This window comes from Coregonus lavaretus, assembly GCF_964263955.1.
Source record: "Coregonus lavaretus genome assembly, chromosome: 33".
Taxonomy (NCBI): Eukaryota; Metazoa; Chordata; class Actinopteri; order Salmoniformes; family Salmonidae; genus Coregonus; species Coregonus lavaretus.
In genome coordinates, this window is record NC_140020.1 from 27148415 (window position 1) to 27160761 (window position 12347).

Sequence of the window (12347 nt, forward strand, 5' to 3'; positions counted from 1 at the left end):
GTAAAACAAATCACTGTATTTGTTGACTTGTAAAATGGCATACCAGTAAAAGTCACTTTTGTTGCTGAGATGTTGGGCCATGCCCCTGGACTATACTACTGCTGCAAGTGAATCTGAAATATGTAATGAATTTAACGTTTTTATATATTTTATTTTGCCGATCAAACACACGTTGTCTAATACTGTTCTTTGCCTCTGTACAAGATGGGGCTCCGACCTCAAGATTTGCATTATGAAAAACTAGAATATACAAGTATATCCAGACCCATTTTTAAATATCCACATAACCATTTTGTTTCTTAACCCATTCGGACTGAATGGTATGTATATATCGGCAATGTAATTAATCCTTACAAAAATATATGAAAAAGATTTAATGAAAACAATGTATGTGAATATATTAACTTTATATACAGAGTATATATTTGAGGGTTCATTAAATAATTCCATATCTGGTCCCCTGTCAAGTTGTTTTCATGTATAAAGCAAGCAAACAATTTATCCTCAAAACCAAGTTTTTTTTTTAAGATAACAATGTGAAAATGGTAAGGTCTTAAGTGAAAATGTAACTGTTATCGTGAATTAACCCAATATAGAGCTCACAACAAACATAAGTTAACCCTCTCCAGCACAGAAAGATTAAGCCCTCAGAAAAACTTCAGCTCAACATGCTCAATTGTTGAGAGACAAGCATTCTTCTCCAATTCCAAGGAACATTTGTACATGTTTATGAACTTTGATACACTTACCTGTATACTCTATCTGGAATGTATCACCTTAAATGGTCGACATTTGAGAGTAAGCAGACACCTTGCCACCCTCACCAGTTATTGGCATGAGAAATGTACAGGGAATTCGTACTGAACTATCTGTGTCTTGGAATTGTCAAACATGATTTTGTGTTTGGTAGCATAAACTCATAGTGTTGCAAAACCCTCCATCTCTTTGTGATCGTGTCAAGACAGCCCTTCATGAACATGAACTACAATTGATATAACTTGAGTTTACTAAAAATCCATTGTAAGGTACCATAAACGTACAGTGCACAATGGTTATGCTCTCAACAATGGTGAAGTTGTTGGCTTTTCTGTAACGTGTACAACTTGCATGTTTATCGAGGACTAACTCATGAGACCATGAAGGACCTTATACACTATCTCTCTTTCTCTATCTGTCCTTTCTCATATTGTGTTGTCTGAATGGCTTTCTGGCATTCTGGATCGACTGCTTCTGTACATTGACTGGCTTTTTTGTACAATAATTGAGAGAGAATGTTCAATGGAGAAAACAATCATGTACACCAGTGTCTTTATTTTCTTTGTAAGCATAAAGAAAGAAAGAGGTGCTTCACTCTATCATTACAGTGTAACCATGTACATTTCTCACCTGGAATTGTAGACAATGTTTCTGTGGTGAAACCTATTGTTTTTTGCTACAAAAAAATATAAAAAATTAAGATATTCTAAAACATTCATGTTGTGTCAGACCCTTATTGTAAGACATGCTAATGTGCAACATTTGTAATATAAATGTATAATTGTTCAGTATTTAACTTATTTTGTCACCCTCTGGTAGTTCTGGGATAAACAGTAATCTGATCCGTATGAGGTAACCTGTCTAAATGATTAGCACTCATATCTGTAGCCATAAAATGCATTTTATAATGTTGAAACACACTTGGGTTGTGTAGGCGGAGAGTTGGAGGCAGGTATGGGTGGTGTGAGGTGTATGAAGCCCTTTCTTCTAAACCCAGGCAGAGTGCACTCTGGGTCATATTCATTAGGCACCAAAATTAACCAGGAGGCACAGTGGCAATACTATCCTGTATGCATTTTATTTTGAATGAACACAGCTTTATTTGGAACCTTGATCTTTGAATCTGTGTAGCTATACAATGTGAAATGCACTGTCTCTTTTAGATGAGGTGTAATTGTTTCATATCAGACTACACTGTACTTGAAGTTGTTCTGACAACGGCCTAGATTCAATCAGATTAAGCATTAACCCTCAATAGCCGACACCCTGGTGTTTTGGTCGTGTTGGAAGTGTAACCACAGATGGATAAGGGAAACACAGATGGATCACAGGGGGTAAAATCTGAAGCATTCGGTTGGAACTTCCACCCATTACTAAATATGGTGATGAGAGGAAGTCCAGTGGCCGGCAGTGGGAGAAGATGGAGCTAGTTGAAACTTGGCTGACATTCTACACATTTTCTCATCGATGAAATATTCGATCTCAATGCAGTTTTCTGTTCCCAAAACTATAATCTGTCATGAACAGAGTGCACTATGTTTCGTAGACTGGACCATTTGCCAAAGTTTCAAAAAATGGTGTTGTTTAGAAGGAGCGCAAGAGCGAAAGTAGTTATTGCACTTACACAGAGTAGGCGTTCCCTAACGGACATTTGCAAATACATGCTAAAACGTGCCAATAAGATCTTGTTAGCTCATGCAGATGAACTATCTTGGGTTAGTTATAAGTATCTTTGGTGTAACGGCATTAGAGCTTTCAAATTGGTTGTGTGGTCATTACCACGAAGCCACACAGGTCCCACACGCGTTAAAAGTTTAGAACAAGAAAGTGTAGGCCATGTAGAAATAGAAATAATTTCTATCAAGGTGTAGATAACATCACACATTCCAGTGTTTGAACTTGTAAACACGGCTGCATGGGATTGATACTAACGCGACTCCATGCAGCCAATGGCAATGTCCATAATAGGTATAACGCCGGGACCCACTTGTTGATTTGACAGCTCTAACGCAGCTCCACTTCCGACACTGTCAAAACACCTGCTATGCACAATAGCGTGTGATTGCGGGCCGCAATTCATGGCGTTCCTGCATGTGTGCATTCCTCCCCCTCGAGCATCCCATTAGTTCCTGCATGAAGGCCCCCACTCAAGCACGCCATTGTCATGCTTGTGCGACACTTTTGATATTCTGGATTTCCGCTGAATATCTATGCAATTAAAATCTGGGTCAAAATGGAAATAAAAGTATTGTCCGAGTTTTTCGGGGGCAAAGGACACTGTCTACCGGTGTCCTAGCTAGCTACCAGTGTCACTCCCACCTCCTGTGTACCAGAGTACTCCTAGCTAGCGAGCACACAGTGCCCTTCGCTCCCACCTGCCGAACACCTGCCATCACCGTCGTTAACAGAACTGTGGGAAAGCAGTGCCCAACAGGCGGGGAGTGAAGGACACTCTCTACCAGTGTCCTAGCTATCGTTAGCTAGCTAGCTACCTACCCCACCTGCTATGTACCAGAGTCCTAACTAGCAAGCTAACTAGCTAGCTAGCACCCAGTGTCTTTCGTTAACGCCTGCCAAACACCTGCCCTCGCCATCGTTAACAGAACTGCGGGGGCGAAGGACAGTGCCTGACAGGCGGGGGCGAAGGACACTGTTTATTGTTGTCCTAGTAGCTACCGGCGTTGTCGCCCCATGTTCTTGTTCTGTGGGGTTTATTGGCGGTTGGCATCCAACGTTATGGTGCATTACCACCACCTACTGTACTGGAGCATCCCCGCCTCATGCCTGTGATTGGGAGTCCTAGCTTAGAAATGTACCAATAAAATGTGTAAAGAGAGGTTCCTGCATATGCAAGAATGCCCACATGCAGGAACGCCCCGAATTGCGGGCCGCAATTGCACCCTTCTCGCTATGCAGGGCTGGCAACGTGGTCTCAGTGCAATTTGTATTATTTTGTAAGTAAATCTGTGACACTCCATTTAGTATTATATATTACGTTATGTCAAGTTACATTATGAATGGAATAGTAGTTGTACAATAGCATATGAATTATAGGATGTATAGTATCATACAATACCCGGTTGTACAATAGCCAACAGCGTACCATGCTGCATCCCACTGCTGGCTTCCTTGTGAAGCTGAGCAGGGTTGGTTCTGGATGGGAGACCAGATGGTTTTGGAGGGCCAATAGGAGGCACTCTTTCCTATAAAATATATCCCAGGGCAGTGATTAGGGACATTGTCCTGTGTAGGATGCTGTCTTTCGGATGGGACGTTAAACGGGTGTCCTGACTCTCTATGGTCACTAAAGATGCCATGGCACTTATTGTAAGAGTAGGGGTGTTAACCCCAGTGTCCTGGATATAATCCCAAACTGGCCCTCATACCATCATGGCCACCTAATCATTCACAGCTTCCAACAATGTGCTCTCACTCAATTTACCTGGTTATAAAATTGTGTACGAATTGGTTTACTTAATTTATCATACATCTTGGAATGTGTGTAGTATTATACGTCTTTCTCTGAGACCAGGTTTCTTGTTTCACTGTAACAACAAAGGAGAATTACAGGGATCATTTACGTTGGTGGTTAGGAGAACTAACGACAATGGTTAGGGTAATTTGTGTAAATGGTTAGGAGAACTAAAACGACAAAGGTTAGGTGAATTTACGTAGCAGGTTAGGTTGATTGGGTTAAGTTTATAATAAGGGTTAGGGGAAGAGTTAGCTAAAATGCTAAAGTTGTCCCCAACGCCACTCGAACAATCATCCTTTGGATTGCTAAACGTTTGCGGATTACGCCCACCCATCCTCCCCGACCAATGTAGGAACTAATGGTCTAATGGTCTAGTTACTTTAGACAGAAACGAAAGTATGGAGCTACTTAAATTTCTGTCTAAAGTAACTAGACCATTAGTAGGTATCGTACGTCTTGGAGGTGCCCAGAAATACATAAAGTATGTTTGGTATTCCTCAGAGCAGGGCTGGCGCCAGAATGAATCAGTTGGACGGGCCTTTGATTTCCATAGGCGGGCACGTTTTTTCACAGGACCTCCTATGTATGCACACGCTTGCGCGTTCACCATTTTTTAAATGGGTGTAATAGTAAAGACCATATCCAGCTCATGTGTTTCAAGTTTGGGGAAGCTTACAATTTATCCTACCATTTCTGCGTGCCAGTTATGACAATTTTTTTATGTGCATTTTCATGAAACTGTTTCATTTTAATAATAATTTTTGTTTCTCTAAATCATTGTCATGTGGTAAAATACAAATCTAAAAGTTCAAATTAAATTATGGCGAGAGCACCAGCCTCTGCCATATGGACACATTGATACACTGTGATCCATGGCGGCTAAAGAAATGAGAGCATAGAACTCAGACATAACCTATAGGTCAATGCAGCAATAGGCCTATAACTTCCATTAACTAAGTAAAATACATAGGCCTAAAGCCAACAAATAAAAACAGTAGAAAATATCCTAATGATCCTGATTCTTTCAATCACATTAATCTCTCTACTCCACCTGTCTGCCTCCCTTTCTATCTGTCTTGACTTGAGCTATTGCTAGTGAAGTGCAACATTGTATCAAATCATCACTGGGTCCAACCCGAAGCTGCCACTAGCAAACTTGCAACATTGCATCAACTAGCCCAGTGGTGTCAAACTCATTCCACGGAGGGCGGAGTGTCTGCAGGTTTTATGTTTTTCCTTTCAATTAAGACCTAGAGAACCAGGTGAGGGGAGTTCCTTACTTATTAGTGACCTTAATTAATCAATCAACGGTGGAGGAAAAACCTGCAGACACTCAGCCCTCTGTGGAATGAGTTTGATACACATGAACCAGCCTATTCCTGCCCATCAGAGTTTCCTGCGCCAGTGAGCTCGGGACAGACAGATGTTTTTTACGATATTTATGGGATCATCATATCATAATATTTTGTTATTTCACACTGAGGCTTGGTGATTATTGAGGACGGGATTGTTGGAAAGATTTTTCAAATACTGAGGAACTATCAATCACAATGGATGTTAAAATAACAGACTTTGTTGACTTGTGTGAGGCAAAGAAAAAATGACTGAGAAGCTCAGCTTATTAGTGGTGTACGTGGGGAGTTAAGACAATCAGACACAGCCAAATTGGAACGTTCCTACATCTGCATCCCAACCAGAAGCCATGGATCCCCAACCAGAAGCCATGGATTACAGGCAACATCTGCACTAAGCTAAAGGCTAGAGTTGCCGCTTTCAAGGAGCGGGACACTAATCCGAACTCTTATAAGAAATCCCGCTATGCCCTAAGACGAACCATCAAACAGGCAAAGCTTCAATACAGGACTAAGATTGAATCCTACTACACCGGCTCTGATGCTTGTCAGATGTGGCAGGGCTTGCATACTATTACTGACTACAAAAGGAAACCCAGCCGCGTGCTGCCCAGTGATGCGAGCCTACCAGACGAGCTAAATGCCTTTTACGCTCGCTTCGAGGCAAGCAACACTGTAGCATGCATGAGAGCACCAGCTGTTCCGGACGACTGTGTGATCACACTCTCCATAGCCGATGTGAGCAAGACCTTTAAACAGGCCAATATTCACAAGGCCGTGGGGCCAGATGGATTACCAGGACGTGTACTCAGAGCATGCGCGGACCAACTGGTAAGCGTCTTCACTGACATTTTCAACCTCTACCTGACCGAGTCTGTAATAACTAGATGTTTCAAGCAGACCACCATAGTCCCTGTGCCCAAGAAAGCGAAGGTAACCTGCATAAATGACTACCAACCCATAGCACTCACTTCGGTAGCCATGAAGTGCTTTGAAAGGCTGGTCATGGCTCACATTAAACCTAGACCCACTCCAATTCACATACCGCCCCAACAGATCCACAGATGACGCAATCTCAATCGCACTCCACACTTCCCTTTCCCACCTGGACAAAAGGAACACCTATGTGAGAATGCTGTTCATTGACTACAGCTTCAACACCATAGTGCCCACGAAGCTCATCACTAAGCTAAGGACCCTGGGATTAAACACCTCTCTCTGCAACTGGATCCTGGACTTCCTGACGGGCCGCCCCCCAAGGTGGTAAGGGTAGGCAACAACACATCTGCCACGCTGATCCTCAACACGGGGACCCCTCAGGGGTGCGTGCTTAGCACCCTTGTGTACTCCCTGTTCACCCACGACCGCGTGGCCAAGCACAACTCCAACACCATCATTAAGTTTGCTGACGACACAACAGTAGTGGTAGGCTTGATCACCGACAACGATGAGACAGCCTATAGGGAGGAGGTCAGAGTCCTGGCAGTGTGGTGCCAGGACAACAACCTCTCCCTCAACGTGAGCAAGACAAAGAAGCTGACCGTGGACTACAGGAAAAGGAGGGCCGAACACGCCCCCATTCACATCGATGGGGCTGTGGTAGAGCGGGTTGAGAGTTTCAAGCTCCTTGGTGTCAACATCACCAACAAACTATCATGGTCCAAACACACCAAGACAGTCGTGAAAAGGGCATGACAACACCTTTTCCCCCTTCAGGAGATTGAAAAGATTTGGCATGGGTCCCCAGATCCTCAAAAAGTTATGGGGCTGCACCATCGAGTGCATCCTGACTGGTTGCATCACCACCTGGTATGGCAACTGCTCGGCATCCGACCGTAAGGTGCTACAGAGGGTAGTGCGTATGACCCAGTACATCACTGTGGCCAAGCTTCCTGCCATCCAGGACCTATATACTAGGCGGTGTCAGAGGAAGGCCCAAAAATTTTTCAAAGACTCCAGTCACCCAAGTCATAGACTGTTCTCTCTGCTAACGCAAGCGGTACCAGAGCACCAAGTCTAGGTCCAAAAGGCTCCTTAATAGCTTCTACCCCCAAGCCATAAGACGGCTGAACAATTAATCAAATGGCCACGGACTATTTACATTGCTGCCACTCGCTGTTTATTTCCTATGCATAGTCACTTTCCCCTACCTACAGTGAGGGAAAAAAGTATTTGATCCCCTGCTGATTTTGTACGTTTGCCCACTGACAAAGAAATGAGCAGTCTATAATTTTAATGGTAGGTTTATTTGAACAGTGAGAGACAGAATAACAACAAAAAAATCCAGAAAAATGCATGTCAGAAATGTTATACATTGATTTGCATTTTAATGAGGGAAATAAGTATTTGACCCCCTATCAATCAGAAAGATTTCTGGCTCCCAGGTGTGTTTTATACAGGTAACGAGCTGAGATTAGGAGCACACTCTTAAAGGGAGTGCTCCTAATCTCAGTTTGTTACCTGTATAAAAGACACCTGTCCACAGAAGCAATCAATCAATCAGATTCCAAACTCTCCACCATGGCCAAGATCAAAGAGCTCTCCAAGGATGTCAGGGACAAGATTGTAGACCTACACAAGGCTGGAATGGGCGACAAGACCATCGCCAAGCAGCTTGGTGAGAAGGTGACAACAGTTGGTGCGATTATTCACAAATGGATGAAACACAAAAGAACTGTCAATCTCCCTCGGCCTGGGGCTCCATGCAAGACCTCACCTTGTGGAGTTGCAATGATCATGAGAACGGTGAGGAATCAGCCCAGAACTACACGGGAGGATCTTGTCAATGATCTCAAGGCAGTTGGGACCATAGTCACCAAGAAAACAATTGGTAACACACTACGCCGTGAAGGACTGAAATCCTGCAGCGCCCGCAAGGTCCCCCTGCTCAAGAAAGCACATATACAGGGCCGTCTGAAGTTTGCCAATGAACATCTAAAAGATTCAAAGGAGAACTGGGTGAAAGTGTTGTGGTCAGATGAGACAAAAATCGAGCTCTTTGGCATCAACTCAACTTGCCGCGTTTGGAGAGGAGGAATGCTGCCTATGACCCCAAGAACACCATCCCCACCGTCAAACATGGAGGTGGAAACATTATGCTTTGGGGGTGTTTTTCTGCTAAGGGGACAGGACAACTTCAACGCATCAAAGGGACGATGGACGGGGCCATGTACCGTCAAATCTTGGGTGAGAACCTCCTTCCCTCAGCCAGGGCCTTGAAAATGGGTCGTGGATGGGTATTCCAGCATGACAATGACCCAAAACACTTGGCCAAGGCAACAAAGGAGTGGCTCAAGAAGAAGCACATTAAGGTCCTGGAGTGGCCTAGCCAGCCTCCAGACCTTAATCCCATAGAAAATCCGTGGAGGGAGCTGAAGGTTTGAGTCGCCAAACGTCAGCCTCGAAACCTTAATGACTTAATGACCTTAATGGCAAAGAGGAGTGGAACAAAATCCCTCCTGAGATGTGTGCAAACCTGGTGGCCAACTACAAGAAACATCTGACCTCTGTGATTGCCAACAAGGGTTTTGCCACCAAGTACTAAGTCATGTTTTGCAGAGGGGTCAAATACTTATTTCCCTCATTAAAATGCAAATCAATTTATAACATTTTTGACATGTGTTTTTCTGGATTATTCTGTTGTTATTCTGTCTCTTACTGTTCAAATAAACCTACTATTAAAATTATAGACTGATCTTGTCTTTGTCAGTGGGCAAACGTACAAAATCAGCATGGGATCAATTACTTTTTTCCCTCACTGTACATGTACAAATTACCTCGACTAACCTGTACCCCCGCATATTGACTCGGTGCCGGTACCCCCTGTATATAACCTCGTTATTGTTATTATATTGTGTTACTTTTTGTTTTTTTACTTTAGTTAATTTAGTAAATATTTTCTTAACTCTATTTCTTGAACTGCATTGTTGGTTAACGGCTTGTAAGTAAGCATTTCACGGTAAGGTCTACACCTGTTGTATTCGATGCATGTGACAAATACAATTTGATTTGATTTGATTTGTGTCCACCCTAACAATGGGAGTTTTTGTTCCAAAGGCGGGAAGGCAGGCGACAAGTTTAGGATTGCATATCATTCCCAAAGAAAAGCATTGGGCTTATTCTGGACAGATTTTGGCGATAGCGAGCCCTCTCGCTTCGCCTCTTCCTCTCTGCTGAAACTATATCACTGGAGAAAGTGGTCCTCTGTAGCTGAATTGGTAGAATATGGTGCTTGTAACGCCAGGGTAGTGGGTTTGATCCCCAGGACCACCCATACGTAAAAATGTATGCACACATGACTATAAGTCGCTTTGGATAAAAGCGTCTGCTAAATGGCATATTATTATTATTATATTATTATTATTATAGAAAGCATCCGAGGGAGCGAAACAGCACCCGTCTATATGTAGCTCATGTATCTGATACTGTCTGGCCAGAAATAGTATGACATGCCATACTCTTTTTGTCCAGACAGCATAAGATACATAGTCTACACATACTGAGACAGAGGGGCGCTGTTTTGCTAGCTCGGATGCTTTAACTGAGATTGATGCGTCTTTCGGTCGGTGCGCGTCTCTGTCAAATAAATGATCAATATTTCAATATTTTATTTGGACGGGCAAGGAGGTACCGGCCCGCCCATAACGCCAGCCCTGGCTCAGAGGCCAGGCTGATGCAGGTGTCGGTTAGCGCCAATCTGATTTAATCTAGCCCTACGTTTGGCAAATCAGAGAGCATCTGGCCAACTGTAAACCAAAAGTCTTACTGTGTCCTGTACTTTATGATCAGCTGATTTAACAAGAGAGATGGACCAACATTATCAAGGGATTATGTTGATAGAAAGATAAACTGTATTCCAGCATCTTCACATTGCCAAGGTCATCAGTATGGAGACCTATTTGTATTCTCCCACTTTATCAGCCCTGCAGCACATTCCATCCTTAAGACAGACACAAAGGAGAAAGAGCGTGGCTTTTGCACAATGCACATCAAACAACGCAGCATCTCTTCATTACAAAGTCCCCTCACTCTGTGTGGCACCACCGACACACAACACAACAACAGTCAGCATTCAATCCAACTCCCCATGAGACACTCGACCAGAAATGCCACTCTTTCTTCTCTTTCTGTTGGTCACAGTGTGGTTCCTCTAGTCAGAATCCGCCCTACCTGTTAACCACAACACTCTGTGTATAGTGGGCAGCCATTGTCCAATAGGCCTAGTCCCCACTGAGGGGCTGTGTTGTGAGTGTGTACGTGCATGCATTTAAGCGTTCATGTGTGCGTTTATGAAAAATATGTGGGGAATGTGTGCGTGGAAGGATATTCAGAGGGTGTGAGATGTTCTGTGCCGGGGGACAAAGAAGAGGGAGGAGTGATGGTGGCTAGTGGGTGGGATGGAACAGAGCAGAAGAGATAGTGCCGGCTCAGTGTGGAGGTGGAACAGCTTGCTTGGCAGGCTGCCCACCACTCGGATCCTCCACGCCACATCCATCCAGAGGATAGGATATGGGGCCCTCGGCTTCAGCTATCTTCCCCCGAGTAGTAGCCACATCAGCTCTACCACAAACCATGAACTCACAGCAGCATCCCCAACCAGCAGGAGACAACATAGCAGCAAGTAGTGGAAGATTCAAACAATGGCTTTGCATAGAAATGAGGACCCCAAGCAGATGCAGCAGCCAGTCACATTGTATTTCAAGTCAACAGTGCGTGCAGTACTGTCTGTACACATACAATGGCTTCTGTTTGACACTTAGGCCTAGATTCAATCAGATCTAGTGTTAACCGGTGATAGCCGACACCCGCATAGCTGAAGTTTTGGCGGTGTCGGAGGTGTAACTGCATTGGAGCTGTCAAATCGGTCAGCAGCTACTCTTGATCATTGTCATGAAGCCACACCCGTCCCACTCATATTAGAAGTTCAGAACGAGAATGTGTAGGCTATTTAGAAATAATGACGCTCAAATAAAAAATCATTAAACTAAATAATGAGGATTTCTATCAGCCTAATCGAGGTGTAGATTTGGCTACATCTCACATTCCATTGTTCAAACTTGTAAACAAGGCTGCATGGGATTTCTGTTAATGCGACTCTGTGCAGCCAATGGCAATGTCCGCTTTAGGCATAACCTAATGCCAGGAGACGCTTGTGGACAGCTCTAACACAGTTCCACCTCCGACACCGGCAAAAAAACCGCTAAGGTTGCCTTCAGAAAGTATTCACACCACTTGACGTTTTCCACATTTTGTTGTGTCACAGCCTGAATTTAAAATTTATTAAATTGAGATTTCGTGTCACTGGCCTACACACAATACCCCATAATGTCAAAGTGGAATAATGATTTTAGAATGTTTTACAAATGAATTAATAAAAATGAAAATCTGAAATGGCTTGAGTCAATACTGTAAGTATTCAACCCCTTTGTTATGGCAAGCCTAAATAAGTTAGGAGTAAAATTGTGCTTAACAAGTCACATAATAATTTGCATGGACTCACTATGTGCAATAATAGTGTTTAACATGATTTTTTAAATGACTACCTCATCTCTGTACCCCACACATACAATTATCCCTAAGGTCCCTCAGTCGAGCAGTGAATTTCAAGCACAGATTCAAGCACAAAGACCAGGGAGGTTTCCCAATGCCTAGCAAAGAAGGGCACCTATTGGTAGAATTTAAAAAAAGAACAAACAAAAGCAGACATTGGCTTTTGAGAATGGTGAAGTTATTAATTACACTTTGGATGGAGTATCAATACACCC